Raw genomic sequence first — 15843 nt, forward strand, 5'->3', positions numbered from 1 at the left:
AAGATACCTAATGGGGGATCATGCCCAGTTACTGTAGTTGTACCGAACCCAATGGTGTGTTTAAGTACTCCAACTAAAATTGTGACAGTGGATAAGCCAGGGAACATCAAAGTGAAGTCTAAACGATATGGTTACTCAATGCCTAACTTACCCCTGGACTATGCACCATATGTGGTAGTTTTAAATAACGTTCCACCACTCTCGGACACCGAGACTCGTAGTAACCTAGAAACCCATGAATCCCTGAAGTATAAAACTGTGGCTGGGCTTAACCGAGAGTGCGGTTTCCCAGTAGCTTTGTCCGATCAAATTCTAACCACTACCAGAGCCAATTGGATAGGGAACTCACACAAAAGTATCAGTGGTGATTGTGTAATTGTTAACTTTAAAAATTCCCAACTTGCTACTACTACCTTGTTCAGAGCCACTTCTCGACCCCTGAACGATCAGGGAATTTTACTCAGACCTTTGGGATTTTTTTATCAACATTTAATTGATCAGCCCCCTAATGGTTTTAGAAGGGGTAGAGGCTGTGCCTCTAGTGTGTCCAGTAGGTTTGAGGTGGTTACATCCAACCGGTACCAATCCCTGAGTGGTTTAGACTCTAATGATTGACTGGATCTTGATGTGGCGCTGCTTGAAGTTGGAACAGTATTCTGTGGAGTAGAGTCAGAAGGAATTACTACAGGGCTCCCAGCTAACATTAGTGTGCTTCTTGATTGTTGCACGATATCCAGCTTCGTGGGTGATGCTGAGGGGGGTAGTGGGGTTTTGCCTGTAGTAGACAACCACTGTCCGAGTCCAAGCATACTTATCCAGGATGAAGTTATTGAAACATCCATTGGGTCCTCGAGTAGTTTTCTTGCCAGCTGGAATGTTGCGGGGTTACCATCTAAAGAAGACAGTCTGGGGTGGTCAGAATTTATTGACCTTTTCGATATCTTTTGTTTCCAGGAAACTTGGTACAAAAATTTCTCCGGTTACAATGGTTTTGTCTCCTATCAGTTACCTGCTACTGCATCTACTTCTGGTAGAGCTAAGGAAGGGCTTCTGGTTTTGATCTCTGCCAAACTACCCATTATTGTTAAAAAACATGTTTTAGTGGGGGCTCATTCCCAGATTTTATGGCTTTCTCAGGGGGATGGAAGAAACATTCTTTTAATCAATTTTTATAATAACATTTTTGACAGCACCAGGCACCTGGTGGTAGACGCACTAGGTAGTGCTCTGGTTGATATTATAGCGGGTTCAAATGTTGTGTTTGAATTTATTTTGGCGGGGGATTTTAATATTGCAGTATGTCCCCTCTACAACCATTGCATGTGTGGGGTCACCAACTGCTTTGGGGATGCGGATCTCCATTTCCCTCATAATAAGTATGGGGAATCCCTGAACAATCTCTTAGCGGCACATGATATGGAAATATTGGTCAATGAGAAGAATGATCTAGGTGAGAGTATTCCCATATTTTCAGGGAGGGGGCAAATACTGTTATTGATTTTATCAGTATGTCATCGAACCTTGTCCCCTGGAGTTTGGCACCTAAGGTCGTGGATATAATGCTTAGCGACCATAACTGTATTACTGTAGAGGTCACTCTATGGAATGAAAAACCTGTACCTGACTCGGGGGTTATAGCTAATATTGAACCACATAGACCAAATGGTACAAGGTTAAGATGGAAAGGGGACAAAGCGGAAATGACGTCTGATCTAATTATAAATAGCTGCTTACTTGAAATTATTGAGATTCTTGAGCAGGCTGACGCCACTGCCGATCCGATTCAACATTTTATTAGAATTAATTCTATCATTGATCAAAAATTTACCAAATCAGCTGAGCGTAAGTCCAATCAGCAAAGGGGATGGTTCAACCATGCTTGCACCCTTGCACTTAAAGAGCTTAAAGATGCACTGGCATCCAAACCTAGAGTTAGGAGCCAGGTGTCCCAGCTTAGATTAAATTATAAGATCACAGTTAAGCGAAGGAAGATGGAGTTACAACACGAGGCCTGGGATAAATTGACACAGGCTGCTGAAAGGAAAGACTGTACACTATTTTGGGCCACTGTTAACTGTCCGTTTTTAAAAGATGAGAAGGTACCAGAATTAACATCTACGGTCAGTATGGAAACATGGATCTCCCATTTTTCTACAATTTTTGATTCGGATAAAGCCTTGGGTAATCATAATGACTGTTGGCCCATTGTCCCCTTGGACATTAGCATCACCGAGGTCTTAGATAGCATCGGTGCAAGTAAAGGGGGAAAGGCTCAGGGTCCCGATGGGGTGCCCATCGATGTTTATAAGTTAGTCCCGGAGGTATGGGGACCCATGTTGGTTAAAGTTTTTAATGCAGCAGTTTGTTTTGGGGTACCCCCAACTTGGGAGGAATCAATTATAATACCAATATTTAAGAAAGGAGATCGGGGGGACGTGTAGAACTATCGTCCCATCTCCCTGCTGGATTCCTCTGTGAAAATATTGAACCGGGTACTTTTGGTCAGGCTGGAAGAATGGGCAGAAACCAATGGCATCCTGGCAAATTGCCAGTATGGGTTTAGAAAGGGACGCGGGACGATTGAGCAATGTTTAAATCTCGAACTTTTGATCGGGAAATACACCCAGGCTAAGAAGGGATCTATTTATCTCTGCTTCGCAGATTTGAGTAGTGCTTTTGATATGGTGGACCATGCAATTCTCTGGGCCAAGTTTATTGAAATGGGGGCCCCTGAGGGTATTGTCTTTTTCTTGGCCCGACTCTATGTCAAACTACGTACTAGCGTACAATATGGTTCTAGTGGGGAGCGTACCACCAAATTTTTGATTGGGCGGGGCATAAGACAGGGCTGTGTTCTTGCCCCCCTGCTCTTTACCCTTTTCATTAATGAAGTGGACTCCATCCTACAGACGGTAGCGGCAGACGCCCCTAGAGTTAATAATATCAGTGTCCCGGTATTACTCTATGCGGACGATGCGGTGTTACTGTCCAGGACCCCGATAGGCCTTCAACGCTTAATGGATGGGTTCTCACAGTTTATTAAATCCAGAAAATTAGTGATTAATAAAACCAAAACCTATACCATGGAGTGTGGGCCGGGAAAGAGTAAGCCCCACTCTTATTATATAGACGAACATAGGGTCCAACAAGTCGATAATTTCAGTTATCTTGGTATCACTTTTTCCCAGAATTGCAGTTGGGCCAGCGAGCATATAAATGTTAGAGCTAAGATGGTAAGAAGCGCTAATGGGTCTTTACTTTTGCCACTAAATTAGGGGATAAACGGATAAGCGATATGCTTAAGATCTTTCAGTCACGATGCCTCTCCACCGCCCTTTTTGGGGCGGGGGTTTGGGGTCTTGCCCCGGCCGGGTGCTTACAGGTGGAGGAGAATGTCTTTTTTAAAAAGACTTTTGTGTCTGCCCAAATCTGCTTCTAATGACTTAGTCCATAGATATTGGTATTCCATTTCTGAACGATCTGATCCTCCTGAGGCCACTATTGCTGTGGCGGTCAATTTGGCTGAAAGAAGAGACATCTTTAAACAGAGCCATTATTAATGATTGTCTCACTGTTGATAACCATTTAACCTCTTGAGTGCCCATGACGAGCTGGTCTCGTCATGGGCCGCGGTTGCGCTGTGCCCATGACGAGACCAGCTCGTCATAAACCCCGCCCGCTAATGCAACGGCCGGCACAGGGCGGGGAAAGGGGCGGGCACTCAAGGGGTTAAAGATCCCATGGATTAAATATATTATCAACAGTTTCCAGGAGATCTATGGCCTTGATATTAAAACTGATAGATATGGGGCTTCAGAAATTCCAAAGTCAGAAATGAAGCATATCTTTTTGATGTGTAAGACTGAGAGGCGGGCCTGTAATACTGGCATTCTATGCACCTGTGTGCGTTACAGCAATATGAATGAAATGGAGGGTTATCAACCTTATTTGACCCAAGTGACCAGAGTTTCTCATCAGTTTGTTTTAACTAGATTAAGAATGGGGATTGTGCATAATCTGGTTGCCTTCCCTTCCGTGAACAAGCAGCCTCTTGGTCCCTGTCCGTGTGATAACTTCTCAGCCCAAAGCGCTATGCACTTTCTCCTGCTGTGTCAATTACATGGGAACTTCCGTAAAGCTTTTTTAAAACCCATTTTTGTTAAGTTTGGTGTCAGGACAGTACACGATTCTATGAAATTTCTCTTTAATCTGCACCACCCCGACATCTGTTTTTTTACTGCTACTTTCCTACTAAAAGCTATCAATGTTAGGAACAGTATGAGTTTTTAAATATTTATTCTGCCCTCGCCTGTATTATATGTTTCTTTTTATATATCAGCTGTCTAATGTGATTGTAATTGTACTGTTATTGTCTTTTTTATATGTGTGCTTTTATGGACATTGCTTTTTTTGTTCCGAATAAAGCCTTATGAAATGAAATGACTGCACACAGGCTCTGCAATGGCAAGCCTTAGACACACTTCTACAGGCCGCTTCTGTGGGTGACACAACCAGTGCTGCAAGTCCACCAGCAGCATTTGGTTTACAAGGCCTGGGCACTCCTGGTGCACTGTACTAGGGTCTGACAGGTATACCAAACTATCCAATCATGGAATCACTAATCCATACATCAATTTACCATAGGGAGCACTTGCACTGTGGCACTGGACAGCAGTGCCACAGTGCCCAAAGCATCTATAACCAGCAAAAACACATAAGGCAACAGCAAAAAATGGAAGGGAGACCCATGCCAAGGTGCCAGGTCTAACAGCCTCTGAAAGAAGGTGGATTGGCTCTTCCTAAATTAAAAATTTACTATTTTACAAATTTTGCACATAGCATTTTAGATTCATCAAGTCCCTAAGTAGTCACATGTTTGATGATTATATTTTGTTACCTATATTTTCAGGAATATGATATTATGGATGTATTACGTTTCACCAAAACACCCAGAAATGTTAGATATAAGACTTTGCAGTGGTACATATAATGGAAGGCACATACATTTAAGCACTTCAAAATTCCAATGATTAATGGTATAACTCAGTTGATGGATGTTTATGTGGGGGAAATACCCTTATTAAAAAAGAATGTTGCCTCAAAGTGGGAATGTAACAGCTTTAGCTGAACATCAGATTTCTTAAATGAAGAATCATGGAAGGTCTGGGGTGATACCACCAGGATTATAATTCATAAAATATACTCCAATGGTCCTTCATTTTAATTAGAGGTTTTTTTAAGGGATTTAGATGCACATAGAATTCAGGCAAGTCAGGAACTAGCTGAGGAATTGCTGGAACCTAAAATAAGAAGATCCATCAGTGGATGGGTTTCTATTTTGATGTAAAATAAAAGTGCAAGAGTGCATAAGAAATCATAGAATAAGTGGCATGCTAAAGAGGATATTGAAGTTTTCCCTGGCACATGAAATAAGATTAATGAATTTAGAATTTTACTTTGATAAAAGGGGCACATTTTAGGTAAATGCAATTTTTTCTCCAAGTGGCTGTGGTATAGAACTGTGTTTTTGCATGGATTAAATCCTGAAATTTCTTATATAATTGACCTATATAATTTGGAGCTGCCCTTGGAATTAGGTCATACTTGAATGAAATTGAATCATATTGCCATCACATTTTAGAAATGGCTCAGTCTATAGATGCTCAGACTGTGCTTATGTGTTACTCATTCCATATAAAAATGTGTCTTTTGCAAAGAAATAGAACATGTATTCTTGCTTTGATTGCAAGATCAATTATCCTGCAAAATTGGAGATCCTAAACAATTCCAACATTCCAGCAGTGCTGATTAAAATTAAATTTAGTCAAAGAACTGGAAAAGAGATATGCTCTGAGATGACTTTCTTATGGGAGGTTATGCAGTCTTCGGAATGTTTTGTGATAGAAAGAACTTCGCTAACGCAAAAGGCAGAATTGGGAAGGTGTGCAATATGATTTATATTGTATATTATTTATTAATCAGCTGTGAATTATAGATGAATATTGCTGTTATGTAACTAAATGAAATGCTTCTCAAATTTTTGACCTTCAGGCAGATGTGAATGTTTATATGATGGGTTCTTTTTTAACTCTTCCAATAAAAAATATACTTTTTACTAACTTGGGGGGAGGAACAACAGAGAATATTCTGGAAAAAATAACGCAAAAAAATGACTGCCTAAGAGAGCATTTGTAATCTTGGAAAAGCTTCTCCGGGGCAGACCTGCATGTCTCTGATGAAAAAATGATCTGCCTACATAAGCAGAAAAATAGTGCTTTATTCAGATAAGCAGGGTTATTGGCTGCTTCTGCTCTTAGTACTTCTGCAGGCGCAGTATCTCAAGGTGCAAATGGCGTGGAAGCATTGTCTATCTCCACAGCATGAGCTATTACTGCCTGAGCAAGCCATTGTGTATGCATAGGTCTTAGGTGCCTCCACATGCCTATGGTACTAATGCTATACTGTTTTTTTTAACTCCCCCAGTGAACTCCTTCTTGCAAAGTTCACAGTATATCTTAAAAACAGAGTATGAAGTGTTCTTTGGAGTAAAGCATTTAATTGTTTTGGTGACCTACTGCAACTTACCCCCATGTTTTAGAAAGTAATCTTACAAAGAAACTACTTTCATCTGACAACACAGTAGCACAACTAATGTACAATTTCATTGAAAAAGGCAAATCCATAGTCTCCTGACTTGGCGATCATGGTGGCTCACAACAATCTCTCTCTGCTGGGGCTGGGGAAAAGCCAGGTGAAGAATCCAGTGGGGAGAGGTTATCTAGAGCAACCATGCTCAACAAATCAGGACATTTCTGCCTGGTGTAAGGTGAAACAGAAGATTGAAAAAAATAATTTGACCACACGTGGCACTAAGGGGGTTCTGTACAAGGAAGTGGTGGAGAGAGGCGTTAGCCTTCCTGGCTTAACACCTCTCCCCGCCACCTCTGAAACACAATGCTGCGCCAACAGCGCCAACGCAGGCACCTTTGCACCATAGTGCAAGGGTGTCTGCGTACAGGGAAGGATTGTTTATGTGTAGGAAGGTTGTCCCTTGTGACGTTGTGGTGGCGAAAGGGGCTTGTACATATCCCCCTGAGTGTTTAACATTTGGAATGGATATGACGCAATGACTGATACTTTGATCTTTGCACAGAAATGTACTAACTAATGAGGGCAGAGAAAATAAAATTGTAAGCAGACATCTTGATCAAGGTAAAAGAAAGACCGAAAGGTGTGACAGGACATTCAGATGACTTCGCATATAAACTTGTGCCTTTCGGGAATAGATTATAAAGCCCTGAAGAAGTCTGCATGGACAAAACGCATTGGCTATAACCAGAGACAAAAAGATAATTTTAAAATTAAGTTTTGAATAAAAAAGTCATATACACAAATAAGCAAGATGGAGTCTGTACAATATTTGATATATTGAGATATTTCTTTGGACTGTTTGACTATTAGCAGTTATAGAAACTAATTGTACTAAGTCAAAAGCCTGATATATTTTGCAAGGAGTTTCTATTGTGTGGAGGGTTAAGAGGTGATAAGAAATCATTTCCTGTATGTTTCCTGCCTGAGAGATAGGTGCTGGGCACTTCACCTAAGCCTCTTGTTGTAAATCATCACATGCTGTAACTATCCATAACTATCGGGAAACATCGTTTACAACACGGGGATTACATCGCGATGCCATTACATCGCGTTTTTTACAACGCAAGTCGTTACAACGACTTGCGCTAGATGGCGCTCTAGGACAAGGAATAATATAATTTACTATCCAACACCTTCCCTACTGTACGTAGACTGGAGTTGGAATAGTAAATTATACTACTCCTAAATCCAGCGCCCTCCAACGCAAGTCGTTGTAACGACTTGCGTTGTCAAAACCGCGATGTAATGTACCGCGATGTAAATGTATGCGTTGTAACGTCATACATCCATAACTATCCATAAATCACAAGATTTAAGTGTAGACACAGCTTTTATTAATATTGGAAGTATATTTAAAGAAGGTATGTTGTACATAGCATTGTCCAGCTTGTTTTTAGTTCAATTTGATGATAAGAAATTTGGGGCCAGATGTACGACTGTGAGAATTCGTGACTTGTAATTTGCGACAAATAGCGACTTGCAAATTACAAATTGCTAAATGGAATGTAGACCAATTCTGGTACTCAATTTGCAGCTCGCAAGTGAGTCACATCGCAATTACCGGGCTTGCATTTAGCGATTCTGTAAGTGTCCGCTAATTGCGAGTGGGTCAAACATTGATTGCGAGTGGGTTGCAAATTGACTGTGAGAGGGTCGCAAATTGGAGGGAGATGCACCAACAAAAAAATGCCCTGGGAGTTGCAGATAGGTCCATTGGTCACCTCAAGAAATGGTGGTGCGGCCTGCACCCTCGTACTAAGGAAAGAATAGAAGCACAGCTGGGACAGTCCCAATGGTCTGGAGCAGGACAACTTAATGCCCCCCTCATCTGTGGTGCCACAACAAGATCCTGGACAGGATGCAGAGGCAGTGTGTGCCTTAGGTACCCTCCAAATCTCTGAAACTTCCTCTAGTAAGTGCAAAATACTTATTCAAACATACCTGCCAGTACCCAGCAGTCCACAGGCATGTAACACAGATATCCCTATAAACCCCATTTGATGCACCAAATGTCACAGCTGTTGCATCATGGGATATGCAGTCAGGTACATAAACAATGTAGTAACTCTGACATGAGCAGAAGAGCATGATCTGACAACTGAGACAGTGTCTCACACATACATTTTATTTGTACATGTACTACATACATGCACCTGTGCCAGTCCAGGACACACAAGAGAAAGAAGGAAAAGAGCAGAGGCAAGTTGGATGTCCAGGCAGAGTCGTAGCCAGGTACATCAGACATCCAGGGCAACACATCCCAGGAGGCAACAGCACAAGCAATAACCCCAGTCACCAGAGTCCGAGAGGTGAGTTGAACACATCGCTTACTGAGGCGGCAATGGACAAAGACTAATGCCCACTTCCAAGCAGGCACAGGTGACCAGCTGAAGGACAGCAGCATTGAACAGACAATGCTGCAAATTCAGCAGTTGCAACAAAGACCGTTGAGGGTTATCAACAGGAACCTGGCCCAAGGATTCACTAACATATCCATCCAAAGACAACCAGGCCTGGCTGGATGCCAAGTTAGATGCCCTGACTGGGGTGATAGGACACCTCTGCACTGAGCTGGTGGAGGAGAGGAGGCAGCAGAGGCACATTGAGAGGAGCAGAGAAAGCAGGATGGGGTCACTGACCCCAGGGGTTAATAGCCAGGCCCAGGCAACCACCCTCCACTCAAGATGCACACTGGCCCTGCAGGTGGAAATGGGCCACTATATTGGAAATGGGGCCAAAGGTCTGCAGAATATGACCATTGCTCTTGAGGCTATACTGACATCCAGTGTTGTCACTGGGGTAATGAGGGATGCTCCTGACAGTGAAGTATCCAGCCACATCAGTGTCTCCACTGCTGAGAAACACATGCTGCATAGTAGCAGCAGCAGGCAGCCCACATCCCGCAGGGTAAAACTCAACAAGTAGCCAGAAGAGGCAGGAAGTGACTGGACATAGTATATGTACCATGCTATTGTCCCCTGGACCACTGCTGGTGGTGGAGTAACAGCACTTTGTTAAACTAATTTTGATTATGTTGCCCATGAAGAACATGTTGTCCTGCAGTTAAATGTTGAATACCCTGATAATAAAGAGTTTCCCAGTTTGTGAAATCTGATACTTTGTCTTGTCATTTGTGGAGGGTGTTATGTAAATGGATGCATCTTACAGTGAAAAAATGTGTCTGGCTATGTGGTCCCTGCTTCGTTTCCCTCTGCTACTTTACTTTCCTCAGGTAGGTGTCAGACAGGTGGGCCAGGGTCATCGTCCTGAGTCAGAATCAGATACCTCCATGGGTAGGTCCCTCCTTGAGTCAATGTTGTGAAGAACTGCACATGTTGCAACTATTTTGCAAGTGGTTACAGGCTCACACTGCAAGACTCCACTGCTTTTATGAAGGCACTGGAAGCAGGATTTAAGGATGCCGAAGGTACATTCAATCATACTTCTGGCGTGTTTGTGTGCACTTTTGTATCGTCTCTCATGTGGGCTGTTGGGATCCAGGCGGGGCATGAGGATCCATGGCTGCAGGGTATAGGCACTGTCACCTGGTGAGACAAATATGAGAATACAACAACATAGAGAGAGACATTTTTGCAATTATACATTTCACTTTGTACATCACATTGCATTACCTAGTAGGGATCCTACATCAATGTCCCTCTTTGTAGTCGCTGGTGAATGCCACTGTGGCAAAAGATGTAGGAGTCATGGGTGCTCCCTGGATATTTTGCTGCAATGTCTGTGATGATGTGTTGTGCATTACAGACTATGTGAATGTTTAGTGAATGTGTGCTCTGGCAGGTATTGAATATGTATTCCAGGTTGGATGGGGGACATATGGGCACATGGCTCCCTTCTATTCAGCTAATTACCTTGGGAAATCTTGCTATCCTGTGAAATTGGGTTATTGTATTCTGGATTTTTGAGGCATCCCTGGGCACATCTGTGTTTGTGCATGTGGTGGATCATGGCCTCAAGGAATTTGCAGAAGAAATGCAAAAGTGCAGTCTGCAACACACCTCTAGCCACTGCAATGACATCTTGGTAACTACCAGTGACCAATAGGTTGAAGGAGCACAACACCCTGACATGGGTGGGGATTGCGTTGCTGTGCTGTGTTCTGCTTTCTAGTTGTGGCTTCAAGATGTCTATTAGCTCTAGAATCACATTGCTACTCAGCCTGTACGAGTCATATATCTCTTCCTTTGCACTGTTAAACATGGTTACCCTGACTATGAAAATCCTTTCCTGTCTTTGCCTCCTCTGTTGAGCAACCAAAATCTGAATCCTCCTCTCTATCATGTGCTGGGCAGCTATTGAAGTAAGATTTGTGATGCATTCTTGGCCTGTTTTTATAGGTTGGGCCCTGTTACCACCTGGTTATGATTCATCATATATTGCATGTGCAACCGGGTTGTTTTGCGCTTACTTGCAAATTGTGATCTGTCTGTACACGAAGGTTTGCAACTCACAAATAGCGAGTCACTATTTCAGACACGCAAATTCCGCCCGCATAGTCTTGCGGTTCGGTAATCTGTTGCATCGCAATTTCTTATTTGCGACTGCCTGCCACATATTTTGCATGACCAAATCGTTTTGCGACTGTTTTGTGAGCTGCAAAATGGTTGTACATCTGGCCCCTAGTGCCCTAGTGCTGATGTAAGCTGTGTAAGAGAATACAATTGGTTAAGAAGTCTATATACTCCTAATTGAATGTATGACATTATTACACCATACATTACTACGCAGTAGGTTACAACGCAGACGTTCCATCGTCCGCGTTGTTACCACACATGGCTTTACATCGCGAGTCGTTTCTACGACTTGCACTAGATGGCGCACTAGATTTAGGAATAGTATAAATTACTACTCCTACTCCAGTTAGCTTAACAGCAGAGATTGTGTTAGATTTAAAATCCAACACATTACCTGGTGTTGCCCGCCTTCTAGCGCAAGTCGCAGAAACGACTTACGATGTAATCCCATGCGTGGTAACAATGCAGACGATGTAACGTCCACGTTGTAACCTACCAGCGTGGTAATGACAGTGTTGTAAACGCTGTTTACCTCCTAATTTAGGTCAGTACCCTATTTATGAGAAACGGTTAATCTGTTCAAGAGGGAAGCTTACATAAGAGTTGACTGGTGTTCAAGAAAAGAAAGCAAACCAGCACAGGCTTGAAGTTGTTAAGAAGACAAAACTGGCAAATGAGGAAGATATTGTAGGATACCAGTTCGGAAACAGTTCAGGTGTCAACTGCTATGCAAATGTTGTTCTCAATGTACTATTTCATTTACCATATCTTGTAAATCAAATTGAACAATAATGGTCATGCTTGGAGTACTGAAATAGAATGAACTACATATTGATGACTTATTTGAACTGAGTAACAAACGGAGCCATGACTGTGAAGATTGCTCATGTGCATCCACCACTCAAATACATTTTGACTGATTTCTGTACTTATCACTATTATATTGCAAAACTGTGCCTTTTAACAGATTGCTTAGACACGCAAACCAATATATGTCCTTCCCAAATTGTAGCTCATAAGTTATGTCTACGTTGCATCCACAAAGAACTGAAAAATACCTTATATTAATGTTACAGCAATGCAGAGCAGATTAAGGGAAATCGAAAATAAAAACTTCCAAGCTTGAGAAATATCAATTTCTGGAAGAACTTATATTACTACAGCTATTATGTTTCATGTAGGAGTTAATGTAACTAGAAACTACACTGTCTATTTAAAGAGTGAATGGGAACAGACAGAATGCAATGATAGCAACCTTAAATGTAAACAAAAAACGTATTTCAAACTAACAAATGTTACCTCTTGTTTCTTCAACCACAGTTCTACGGAGTATTTTTAGAAAAAAGTAATATACTGTGTTTCTGGTACCTAGGCCATCAGTGTTTCAGACATCATTCGCCCTATCAGGGGTGAGGTCTTCAAAAAGTTCTCCATAGTAAAGTTCAAGAATCCATATATATATATATATATTCACTTAAAAAACCATAGGTTTCACACATGTTATAGTTAGCTGACATTACACTTGTAAAAAACCAATGAAATTCCCCCGTTATAGTTAGTGCAGGCAACTATAACTCACGCGACCGCAATCCTCTGCTGATGACGTCAGATATTACATCACTGTATTTAGACACTTATTTACCCATGTCTTCTTCCATTAACCCCTTGAGTGCCCATGACGAGATGGTCTCGTCATGGGCCGCGGTTGCGCTGTGCCCATGACGAGACTATCTCGTCATGAGCCCCGCCCGCTAATGAAACGCCCGGCACAGGGCGTGGAAAGGGCGGGGCACACAAGGGGTTAATCTTTAGCTATACATATATTACAAATATTTATTTTTCATAAAGACACATATGTCATCAGTGATGTAATATCTGACGTCATCAGCAGAGGATTGCGGTCGCGTGAGTTATAGTTGCCTGCACTAACTATAACGGGGGAATTTCATTGGTTTTTTACGAGTGAAATGTCCAGCTAACTATAACATGTGTGAAACCTATGGTTTTTTAAGTGAATTTGCAAGGTTTTTTAAATGCTAATTCGTAACTATAACGTGTGTGAAACCTATGGTTTTTTCAGTGAATTTGTACGTTTTTTTAAATGCCAAGTTATGTATTTATGAATTTTGTTTTTTTTCATGTTTTTCACCGTGAGCGCACCGTGTGCGCTCTGTGGGCGCGCGGTGCGCTTCGCGCCCCGAGCACCCACGGTTCGCAGTGCGTGCCGTGCTCGCGCACGGTGCTCGTACCTCGCAATTTAAAAAAAAAAAAAAATGTTTTTTTCTCCCTTGGAGGTCAGGAACTGTCCACTCTGCCCCCTTTTCACGTTCTCCACCTTTTTTTTGCACCCCCTCAGACTGCGAGAGACAAAATGGCGGCAGACACTTCCTGGTTTCGACCAATTCGAATGTTTACCGACATCTAACAACCAATCAGAATTGCGCTCGCGCACGGCAGGGTGCGCGCACCGTGCGCGCACGGTGCGCGCGTATAGATATTGATATGCTTTTAAATGCTATTTTCTCAGGAAATGCTGAACAGATTTACACCATACCTGCAAAAGGCACTTCCTTGACCTTATGGCTACCTCTCTGCCAAATTTCACGTAATTCTGTTCAGCCGTTCGGGCTGTAGCTGCGACTAAAGGTCCTATGGAAAAATGCATGGGGAAAACGCGTTTTGGGACCCCCCCTTTTTCTCGGCCCCCGCTTGATGAATCACCCCGAGACTTTCAGGGTAGGAGCTGAACGGAGCGCCCCATTTGTTTTGAAAATTTCGCGAGGATTCGTCAACCGGCGCCAAAGTTATTCAAAATAGAATTTTGAGATTTCCTATGGAAACTAGGTTGTAACTATAACTATCTACTGGCGACCGCCAGTAGATAATATATATATATATATATATATATATATATAAAAATGATGGTGGTATCCACTTTGGATTGACAAAAACTCTAAAGACCAAAATGCACTGTGTGTATACGCCAAATGGGCGGGACTATATAATCATTGTAAGTGCGATGTTAAGTTTGCGGCCTGTTTTCCCTAAATGCCATGCCAGTGAGCAAGGGCGGAGGAATGCCAGGAACGCGTGTGATGGAATTGGCGTATTTCAGCTGTGACCACGATGTTGTTTGCGCTGCAAGTCTTGCAATAAAAAGGACGATAACACGCTTTGTGTGGCACTTTCAATTTTGGGAGCACCTTTCATGTAGAATATTTGACGGCCGGCTCTGGTCATGAAAGAGCCCCTCCCTCTGCTAAATGAGCGGGTCCGAGCGCCAGCGAATAAGGAGCGCATTTGGAAAAGCATGTGCCCGATTGCATTGACATGAAACAAGCAGGGCACCAACCTCGTAAGTTGACAGCAACCCACTGTGGTTTAAACAATATATTGAGGAGAAATGATGGTGGTATCCACTTTGGATTGAATAAACTCTAAAGACCAAAATGCACTGTGTGTATACGCCAACAGGAATGCTCTGATTGGCTGGTCACAACCTGAACAGAAAGTTGAGGCTGCCATTTTATTGATCAGGAACAATTCCGGGGGCTGAAAATTACTGTGAAAGCTAAAATAAGGGATCAGGGTGGAGGTACTCTGATCCCATGTTTGAGAAATGGGGGTATTTGTGACACAAGGTATGTGTCCAAAATTGTTTTTTTAAACGTGCACGATATTCGCAATGACACCATGACCGCGGCACCCATGTACCATTGTGGGGACATTAAGAATATTAATTTAAATATAAAAAATATACATATTTTCGCAGGTCGCTGTCACACACTCATGTATGCACTCACAAACATAGTCAGACACTTATATACCCATTCACGTATCCACTCATACACTTATAAATCCAGCCACATACCCACTCAGATACTTATGCAACCACTTACATACCCATTCAGGTACTTATGTACCCACTTCCAGACTTGCTTGGAGAGTAAGACACCCATGTACAGACCCACTCAGTGACTCATGTACCTGCTTAAAGACCCACTCATAGGCCAATGCATACAGTCTTATATCCACTCAAAGACTCTTACACCCACTCACAGATCCACTTGGTACGCATGCACCCACTCACAGACTCACTCAGAGAATCTCATGCCCATGTACAGAACCACTCAGAGACTCATGCACCCACTTATATTTACTCACTTGCACTCACACACTCACATCTGTCCTCACAGACCCACTGAAACACTCATATTCTCACTTTCAGACAACCACTCAGTTACCCACTGTCATATACTCAGAAACTCACTTACCCACTCACAAACTCAATCATGTATATACGCACCCACTCACTCACCCACTCAAAGGCTCATGCATCTACTCACAGACCCACCCAGACACTTGCTCTCCCAGTCACAGACCCTCACAGTCACTCATGCATGCACCCATTCACTCACCCACTCAGACATATGCTCTGACTCACAGCCCCAATGAAAATTCATACACCCACTCAGAGATCCGCTCAGACACTCATATACACCACTGATGTCCCCACTCAGACCCTCACTCACCCATACAGTCACTCTCAGAGAGCCATGCACCACTAACAGAACCACTTAGACATTAACACTGCCAGTCATAGACCCACTGAGAGACTCATACAGTCACTCACAAACCCACTTAGACACTCATGTAG

Source organism: Triturus cristatus, chromosome 6 (genome assembly GCF_964204655.1).
Source record: "Triturus cristatus chromosome 6, aTriCri1.1, whole genome shotgun sequence".
NCBI classification, from domain to species: Eukaryota; Metazoa; Chordata; class Amphibia; order Caudata; family Salamandridae; genus Triturus; species Triturus cristatus.